We start from the raw sequence: 9,820 nt of genomic DNA on the forward strand, positions 1-9,820 counted from the left end.
CTTTCTTGCCGGCATTTCTCATGGGATAAAGAGAGCTCCCTGTAAGCCCTCTTTCCATTAAATGTCAGGGTACGGACAACAAGGTCTCCATGGAGTTTAGACATTAGTCCCAAACCTGGGACTAAGTTGCCTTTAGAACAAAGGACAGCTGAGTAAGTCTGCCCTTGGGGGTGGATTTCTACTCATTTCATTCCTAAACCCTTTTCCCTGTGGACACGGCCTAGGGAAGGTTGGTGAAATAAGCGAGGTGGACAAGAGCAGCAGAGCTGCTGCATCTGCTCCCAGAAACCTCCTGAGGAGCAGCCATGGAGAGGGCACGACCCAGACCCTGGGGCAATTTAGAACTCAGCTGTTACTGTTTACAAACTGCTTTTTAATTATAACAATGTGATGCAAAGTCCGAACAACGGAACTCAGCATCTCTCCTGCTCTTCACTCTAACTGGAAACCCACTCCTCCCACAAAAACCTCTGTCCTGAAACCCCATCCTCTGAGAGCAGGCTTTCCAGGTAAGGAGCTTGGATTCCTTCGTGGACTCAAGTTCTGATTCCGTAACCTGGGGAGCTAGCCATGGTCTCCTCGCCTCCACTCCCTCATCTGTAAACCAGGCCGGGTGAATTCTTTATTAGATCCTGCGGGTGGTAAATAACAGAGATGCACTGAGGTTGTCTTGTAAAGGGGGCTTCTTCTGAGAGTGCATAGGGAAATGCAGGAGACAGACATCCAGGGGTCTGGGCTGGGCATCCTGAGACCGGCACCCAGGGTGGAAACCAGAGGGTTGATGAGGGTTCAGCACTCTCCCACCGCCTCACCTCTGAGCACCAGGAGTCCACTGAGCCCTCTCCACCGTCAGCTCCCGTGTTCCCCCAAGCTTCCCTGCTTATCTTTCCACTTCTGGTTCCAGCTAACTTCCCCTAATAGGTCTCAGGTGGAAACTCCAGAGAGAGAAAATGCAATTAGTCCAACTGGTCGTCACCAGCCCTATTACACAAAGCTCTAGCCCCAGCCCAGCTTGTTGGGCTGACAGAGCCTATAAATCTGCCCTTGGCACAGGTGTCCTTCCTTGTCCAGTCAGCAATAGCCAGGGCATCAGGTCATGTGGTACAAAACACGGCCACCTGCACGTAAAATTCATCTTTTCTCAGGAGGGAGTGGCGTGGTTCGCTCCACTGTGAGTACAGCAAAGGCAGTCAGCGCTCACTTCCATCTCTGAAGGTCTCTGGCACTGAGATATTGTAAAGTCTTCCAAAGTGGTTTAGTGTGTGTTATTTCCATTTCTCAAGCAGTATACAGTTTCCTCAGCCATAATTTTATCTGACTGCTCCCCAGTGGGCTGGCTAGCTGAGAAGGAACAGGATTGCCAGGGCAGAGGGAAGAGAAGGGAAGGGTCCAGGGCAAGGAGCAGACCAGTGGATGGGGGGCAAGCTTGAGGAGCGTAGTCTTGTGCGTGGCCCCTAGAGGTAGAAAGCAGACACCTATCCCCTTACCGGCTTTCCTATTTCACAAGGCCTCCCCTTCCCAGCAACTTTCTCAAAATAGCTTGAATAAATTAAGTTGAAAGGGAAAGTAACCTGTGGCTGAGAATATCCAGCTACCAGGGAAGAGAAAAGTGACCCAGCAAAGGGGGTACATTCTGGTCCAGTGACCTGTGAATCTCTGTCACCTGATCCCCCTTAGACACATCCCCCAAACTCGTGGAGTAGGTCCAGAACCACCCCTGAGCGGAAAGCAGGAGCATTCAAGTACCTGTCTCTGAAAAGGCAGCCTTGGAACCCACCGAAGGCTCTGGCACCAAAACTTGTTTTCCCAGTGAGTGGTTGGTCTAGTGCCCTAAGAGACAGAAGAAGCAAAACTGCTTCCCATTGGCGGATTTATTAAGGACATTCCCTCTAATCTTAATCTCCATTGGCCCACACGCCTCTGTCTCTGTCACTTATTACCCTGGAGAAAGGAGCGATTGACCTCATCTCGTCCGTGGAGCTGCAGCTCTGCTGATCCCCTGGAAGCCGGTCCGTGCTTGGCAGCCCTCGCTTCTCTTCCTGGTTTACAAACCCTCTGTCTTGCCACAAATCTGGGATTTCTCCAACTGATTTGTAAGCATGGTAAATAAGGGGTGAACCTGTCCAACTTCCAGCACGTTCCATCCAGAAGCAGACGCGTTTTCCTCATTTGGCTGCCCCGAGTTAGCGGCCCTCTCCTGGTGCCTGGCTCTGCTGAATCAGCTGATGGGGGTGGGAGTGGGGTTGGGTGAGGGCAGAATAATGTTGTTGATCACTAAGATGATGACCTGATTGCAGCTGGAAAAAATGATTCAGGAATTAATCTAGGATAAGAATCAAATGATTCTTTAGCCCACGTATTCAAATATTTGCTGAGTGTCCACTGTGTGGTAGACACTTTACAGTCAGTGAGTCTGTTTATAGGGAAGCAGTTTGAAGTATCAGAATAATGATAATAATATTGTAACTAATATGTATTTAACATTAACCCTGTGCCAGACACATTCATGATACCATGTAACACAATCACCCTATGAGGTAGGTACTGTTATTATTATTCCCACTCTATAGATGAGCAAATTGAGGCTCCAAAAGACTAAGGACAGGCCCAAAGGCTCTTAAGTGGCAAAGTTTCATCTGAGTGTTAGATTCCAAGGCTCAAAGTCTTAACTAAAGCACGTACTTTGGTGTCAGGAGACCTGTCTGTTTTACTTTGAACAAGTCACCTTGCTTCTGAGTTTCAGTTTCCCCATTTGAAAATTGGAAATGAACTAATTTTGTGAGCACCTGCTGAATTAAGATGTGTAAAATTCCTTCTACAAATAACAAATGCTGGAGAGGGTGTGGAAAAAGAAGAACCCTTTTACACTGTTGGTGGGAATGTAAACTGGTACAGCCACTATGGAGAACGGTATGGAGGTTCCTCAGAAAACTAAAAATAGAATTACCATATGATTCAGCAATCCCACTCCTGGGCATATACCCAGACAAAACTATAATTTGAAAAGATGCATGCACCCCATGTTCATAGCAGCACTATTTACAATAGCCAGGTCATGGAAGCAACCTAAATGCCCATCGACAGATGAATGGATAAAGATGTGGTATATATACACAATGGAATATTACTCAGCCATAAAAAAGAATGAAATAGCACCATTTGCAGCAACATGGATGGTCCTAGAGATTATCATACTAAGCGAAGTAAGTCAGAAAGAGAAAGACAAATACCATATGAAACCACTTATATGTGGAACCTAAAATGTGACACAAATGAACTTATCTAAGAAACAGAAATAGACTCACAGACATAGAGAACAGACTTGTGGTTGCCAAGGTGCTGAAGTCCAGGAGTTGATGTGATCTCCCTGAGACTGCAGGTGAGCTCAGCTTCACACTCCTCTCCAACAGTTTTTCAGGAACTTTTTACTTTGGGCTCTGGAGGTCCCCAGAGGCTCACCTGTGCAGTGTGTTGGGGTCCTCCCTGCCCACCAGTCCCTCCTGCTCTGCTCTCCATGGGCGTCAATGGCTCGAGACATGTTAGCCTTGCTGGTGTGTTAGTTTGCCAGTACATCAAGGGCCTCAAGCCAATGGAACTTGAATAGCCTCTTCAGAGGTTATTGAGGAAGCAAGGCTCATGGGACCAGGGATTCAGCAGTGTATGGCTGCAGGTTGGGGCAGGGAAGCATGGGAGGGGTGAGTTCAGGGAGATTCGAGTCTGTGATACATTGGCTTAGCTCCGACTTGGGACACAAAAGTAGAGCAGAGTCTATAATTGAACACTTTCTTCCTTATAAAATAAGACTTTTAAGACTTACCTGTACAGGGACTTCCCTGGTGGTCCAGTGGTTAAGAATCCACCTTCCAATGCAGGGGACGCATGTTTGATCCCTGGTCAGGGAACTAAGATCCCACATGCCACGGGGCAACTAAGCCCACGCACCACAACTACTGAGCCTGCATGCTCTGGAGCCCGCACACCTCAACCATAGATCCCACATGCCACAACTAAGACCCTACACAGCCAAATAAATAAATAAATATTAAAAAAAAAAAAAAGACTTACCTGTACATCCAAGAAAATCTCTAACGTTTGGTCCCTGATGGGATAGGTGGGCACAGGGAGAGGCAGGGAATGAAGGAAGAAGATGAAGTTACTTAGGGAACAAGAAGCTGTCAGTATATACTGGTACAGTGTGGGCTTCAGAGATAAAATGAGCAGCCATTACTGACCCTTGGCAAATTCAGATAAGACATGAACACCCACAACTCCCAGACACTCTGTTGGGGGGAGATACCACAGACTGGTTTCCGCAGTCAGAATTCACAATCTTAAACAAGAAAATATTCCTCTTCACCACCACAAGAATTTATGTACCCCCTTCGCATAATGCCGTTTTACAGAATGAACCCTTTGTATTGAGTATGTGGTAAGTATTTGATAGGAGTGATCAAAAGGGGACAGGTCAGCCCCTCAGAACTGACTGTTCAATTGAATATGTTCGGAGAGTATATTTTTAATATGAACTTATACCTAACAACATAGCTATTAACAGAGATTCAGGGGGTGGGGGGAGGAGGACAGATTCAGTTTTTATGGGATCTGAAGTTATACAGGTTTAAGCCCTCTTTTGTGTGTGTGTGTGTGTGTGTATATATATATATATATATATATATATATATATACACACACAAAATCATGAAAGAACAAAATGTCTGTAACCACTTTGATGTCATCTGACAGGGGATATCTTACAGAAGGAAAACAGAGTAGAAAGAGGTAGTGGTCTTAACTGATTGCAGTGAATAGATCTTACTTTTGCAAATTTTTTTTACAAAATTTACCAAGATTTATAACCAAATAAACCAATTGCTAAGGTCTTTCTCAAGAGCCCGTGCAAGTGAGGGAAGTGAGTCTGAAGTTTGTGCCTCATTAGCTTCACAGTAAGTCTTCCCTGCAGCTATTATGGGCCAAAACTATCACCAGAACAATCTAAATTGCAGAGTCCTCAAGGGAGAAACATATGTTGTAGGACACAATCAAATTGGACAGAGACAGCATGATGGGCTCCAAATGCCAGCTGGCCAAGACCAAGACTGGACAGGACGGCTGCCACACTCTCCTTGACTGCATGGTGGAATCGTATAAAGTGCATGGAGAAACAGCATGGTACAGTATCTGGGTTGTGCAGGGTGGCACTAAATGATGTAGATATAGTATCTCATCTTTTCAGTCCTGTGAGCGACATTTTATTATGCTCCTGAATTTTCAAATGAGGAGACTGAGGTAAAGAGAGGTTGATTTGCCCAAGTGAGAAGGCTGATAGCCAGGTTTTTTGTTTGTTTGTTTGAATCCACGTGCTTCCACTGCCCCTCACACTTCATTGCCTGTTGAGGTCAAGTTGATGTATGGTCCACAGTTAAACAGAACTGGTAACAAGGTCATCTGCCTGAAGTTTACCTACTTGTATGTGGGTTGTTTTCTGAGCTTTCCAATGTGGTGGTAAAGCACTCCTTGAAATGTTTACAACCAGAGACGGGTTTGATGTGCTACGTATGACTAGCTTCCAACTATTATAGATATACAACATCACTGTTTTTCAAGTATAAAATCAGAAAGCTGTGCATACTAAGAAATGCTAGAGGAACAAAGTATGTTTGGTTTCCTGTATGACATATCTGTGAATTGTTATGCTGTAAAGCCCAATTTTTCTCCCAATAAAGTGGGTTTTTTTTCCTTTTGAGTTAAAAACACTCTTTATCAAGGTTGCTGGATATAGGAGCAACATAGAAAAATCAAGCACCCTCCTTTATGCCCAAAATAAACAGTAGAAAATATATTAGAAACTTAACATCTCTAATTGTAATAAAAATAGTTACCTAGGAAAAATACAAGAAATGTGCATGATTTATGGAGAAAATTATACTTCATTGAAAGACATTAAAGACAATCCAAGTAAATGTAGAGATAAACCACAATAATGGCTAAAAGGAGGAGACCTTCAAGATGGCGGAAGAGTAAGACGCGGAGATCACCTTCCTCCCCACAAATACATCAGAAATACATCTACATATGGAACAACTCCTACAGAACACCTACTGAACGCTGGCAAAAGACCTCAGACCTCCCAACAGGCAAGAAACTCCTCACGTACCTGGGTAGGGCAAAAGAAAAAACAGGGGCAAAAGAAAAAACAGAGACAAAAGACTAGGGATGAGACCTGCACCAGTGGGAGGGAGCCATGAAGGATGAAAGGTTTCCACACACTAGGAAGCCCCTTCGCGGGCGGAGACTGTGGGTGGCGGAGGGGGGAAACTTCGGAGCCGCGGAGAAGAGCACAACAACGGGGGTGCGGAGGGCAAAGCGGGGAGATTCCCGCACAGAGAATCGGTGCCTACCGGCACTCACCAGCCCGAGAGGCTTCTCTGCCCACCCGCCGCGGCGGGCGGGGGCTGGGAGCTGAGGCTCGGGCTTCGGAGGTCGGATCCCAGGGAGAGGACTGGGGTTGGCAGCGTGAACACAGCCTGAATGGGGCTAGTGCACCACGGCTAGCCGGGAGGGAGTCTGGGAAAAAGTCTGGACCTGCCTAAGAGGCATGAGACCATTGTTTCAGAGTGCGCGAGGAGAGGGGACTGAACCGCCTAAACGAGCTCCAGAGACGGGCACGAGCCGCGGCTATCAGCGTGGACACCAGAGACGGGCATGAAACTCTAAAGCTGCTGCTGCAGCCACCAAGAAGCCTGTGTGCGAGCACAGGTCACTCTCCACACCTCCCTTCCGGGAGCCTGTGCAGTCCGGCACTGCCAGGGTCCTGTGATCCAGGGACAACTTCCCCGGGAAAACACAGGGCGCGCCTCAAGCTGTTGAAATGTCACGCCAGCCTCTGCCGCCGCAGGCTCGCGCCGCATTCCGTACCCCTCCCTCCCCGCGGCCAGAGCTCCCGAATCAGCGGCTCCTTTAACCCCATCCTCTCCGGAAGGGAACAGAAGCCCTCAGGCGACCTACACGCAGAGGCGGGGCCAAATCCAAAGCTGAGCCCCTGTGAGTTGTGAGAACAAAGAAGAGAAAGGGAAATCTCTCCCAGCAGCCTCAGGAGCAGCGGATTAAATCTCCACAGTCAACTTGATGTACCCTGCATCCGTGGAATACCTGAATAGACAACAAATCATCCCGAATTGAGGCAGTAGGCTTTGGAAGCAACGATATATATAATTTTTTTTTCCTTTTCCTCTTTTTGTGAGTGTGTATGTGTATGCTTCTGTGTGTGATTTTGTCTGTATAGCTTTGCTTTTACCATTTGTCCTAGGGTTCTGTCTGTCCTTTTTTTTTTTTTCTTTTTTAGTATAGTTTTTAGCACTTGTTATCATTGCTGGATTTGTTTTCTAAGTTTGCTTTCTTTCTTCCTTCCTTCCTCCCTTTCTTCCTTCCTTCCTTTCTTTTTTTCCTTCTTTCTTACTTTCTCCCTTTTATTCTGAGCCGTGTGGATGACAGGGTCTTGGTTCTCCGGCTGGGTGTTAGGCTTGTGCCTCTGAGGTGGGAGAGCCAAATTCAAGACAGTGGTCCACCAGAGACCTCCCAGCTCCAACTAATATCAAACGGTGAAAATCACAGAGATCTCCATCTCAACACCAAGACCCAGCTCCACTCCATGACCAGCAACCTACAGTGCTGGACACCCTATGCCAAACAACTAGCAAGACAGGAACACAACACCACCCATTATCAGAGAGGCTGCCTAAAATCATAATAAGGTCACAGACACCCCAAAACACACCACCGGATGTGGACCTGCCCACCAGAGAGACGAGATCCAGCCTCATCCACCAGAACACAGGCACTAGTCCCCTCTGCCAGGAAGCCTACACAACCCACTGAACCAACCTTAGCCACTGGGGGCAGACACCAAAAACAACAGGAACTACAAACCTGCAGACTGAGAAAAGGAGACCCCAAACACAGTAAGATAAGCAAAATGAGAAGACAGAAAAACACACAGCAGATGAAGGAGCAAGGTAAAAACCCACCAGACCAAACAAATGAAGAGGAAATAGGCAGTCTACCTGAAAAAGAATTTAGACTAATTATAGAAAAGATGATCCAAAATCTTGGAAATAGAATGGAGAAAATACAAGAAACGTTTAACAAGGACCTAGAAGAACTAAAGATGAAACAATGATGAACAACACAATAACTGAAATTAAAAATTCTCTAGAAGAAATCAATAGCAGAATAACTGAGGCAGAAGAGTGGATAAGTGACCTGGAAGATAAAATAGTAGAAATAACTACTGCAGAGCAGAATAAAGAAAAAAGAATGAAAAGAATTGAGGACAGTCTCAAAGACCTCTGGGACAACATTAACTGCACCAACATTCGAATTATAGGAGTCCCAGAAGAAGAAAAGAAAAAGAAAGGGACTGAGAAAATATTTGAGAGATTATAGTTGAAAACTTCCCTAGAATGGGAGAGGAAATAGATAATCAAGTCCAGGAAGCACAGAGAGTCCCATACAGGATAAATCCAAGGGGAAACACGCCAAGACACATATTAATCCAACTATCAAAAATTAAATACCAAGAAAAATTATTAAAAGCAGCAAGGAAAAAACAACAAATAACATATAAGGGAATCCCCATAAGGTTAACAGCTGATCTTTCAGTGAAACTCTGCAAGCCAGAAGGGAGTGGCAGGACATATTTAGAATGATGAAAAGGAAAAACCTACAACCAAGATTACTCTACCCAGCAAGGATCTCATTCAGATTCGATGGAGAAATTAAAACCTTTACAGATAAGCAAAAGCTAAGAGAATTCAGCACCACCAAACCAGCTTTACAACAAATGCTAAAGAAACTTCTCTAGGCAGGAAAAACAAGAAAAGGAAAAGACCTACAATAACAAACCCAAAACAATTAACAAAATGGTAATAGGAACATACATATCAATATTTACCTTAAACGTAAATGGATTAAATGCTCCAACCAAAATACATAGACTGGCTGAATGGATACAAAAATAAGACCCATATATATGCTGTCTACAAGAGACCCACTTCAGACCTAGGGATACATAGAGACTGAAAGTGAGGGGATGGAAAAAGATATTCCATGCAAATGGAAATCAAAAGAAAGCGGGAGTAGCAATTCTCATATCAGACAAAATAGACTTTAAAATAAAGACTATTACAAGAGACAAAGAAGACACTACATAATGATCAAGGGATCAATCCAAGCAGAAGATACAATAATTGTAAATATTTATGGACCTCACATAGGAGCACCTCAATATATAAGGCAAACACTAACAGCCATAAAAGGGGAAATTGACAGTAACACAATCATAGTAGGGGACTTTAACACCCCACATTCACCAATGGACAGATCATCCAAAATGAAAATAAATAAGGAAACACAAGCTTTAAATGATACATTAGACAAGATGCACTTAATTGATATTTATAGGACATTCCATCCAAAAACAACAGAATATACTTTCTTCTCAAATGCTCATGGATAGATCATATCTTGGGTCACAAATCAAGACCCAAGCAATGCTTTTTAGCCCAGCAATTGCTTTTTAAACAACAGTATCTCTACGATTGTCTTAATCTTTTACTTGCCTCTGCAGATAACATTAATGCTTCATCAATTCTAATGTACTGGACATAAGACATATCCAACAGCTAAATTTCAAGAGCAAAGGAAAAAATAATGAACTTCTGATGAAACCCAAGTGAAGAAAATACCCAAAACCTATGGGAAAGTTATGTAGACTGCAAACTCCTCTAACAGATAAGGTTATGCCATAATTTTGCAGCTGAAA

This window comes from Stenella coeruleoalba (assembly GCF_951394435.1).
Source record: "Stenella coeruleoalba genome assembly, chromosome: 12".
NCBI classification, from domain to species: Eukaryota; Metazoa; Chordata; class Mammalia; order Artiodactyla; family Delphinidae; genus Stenella; species Stenella coeruleoalba.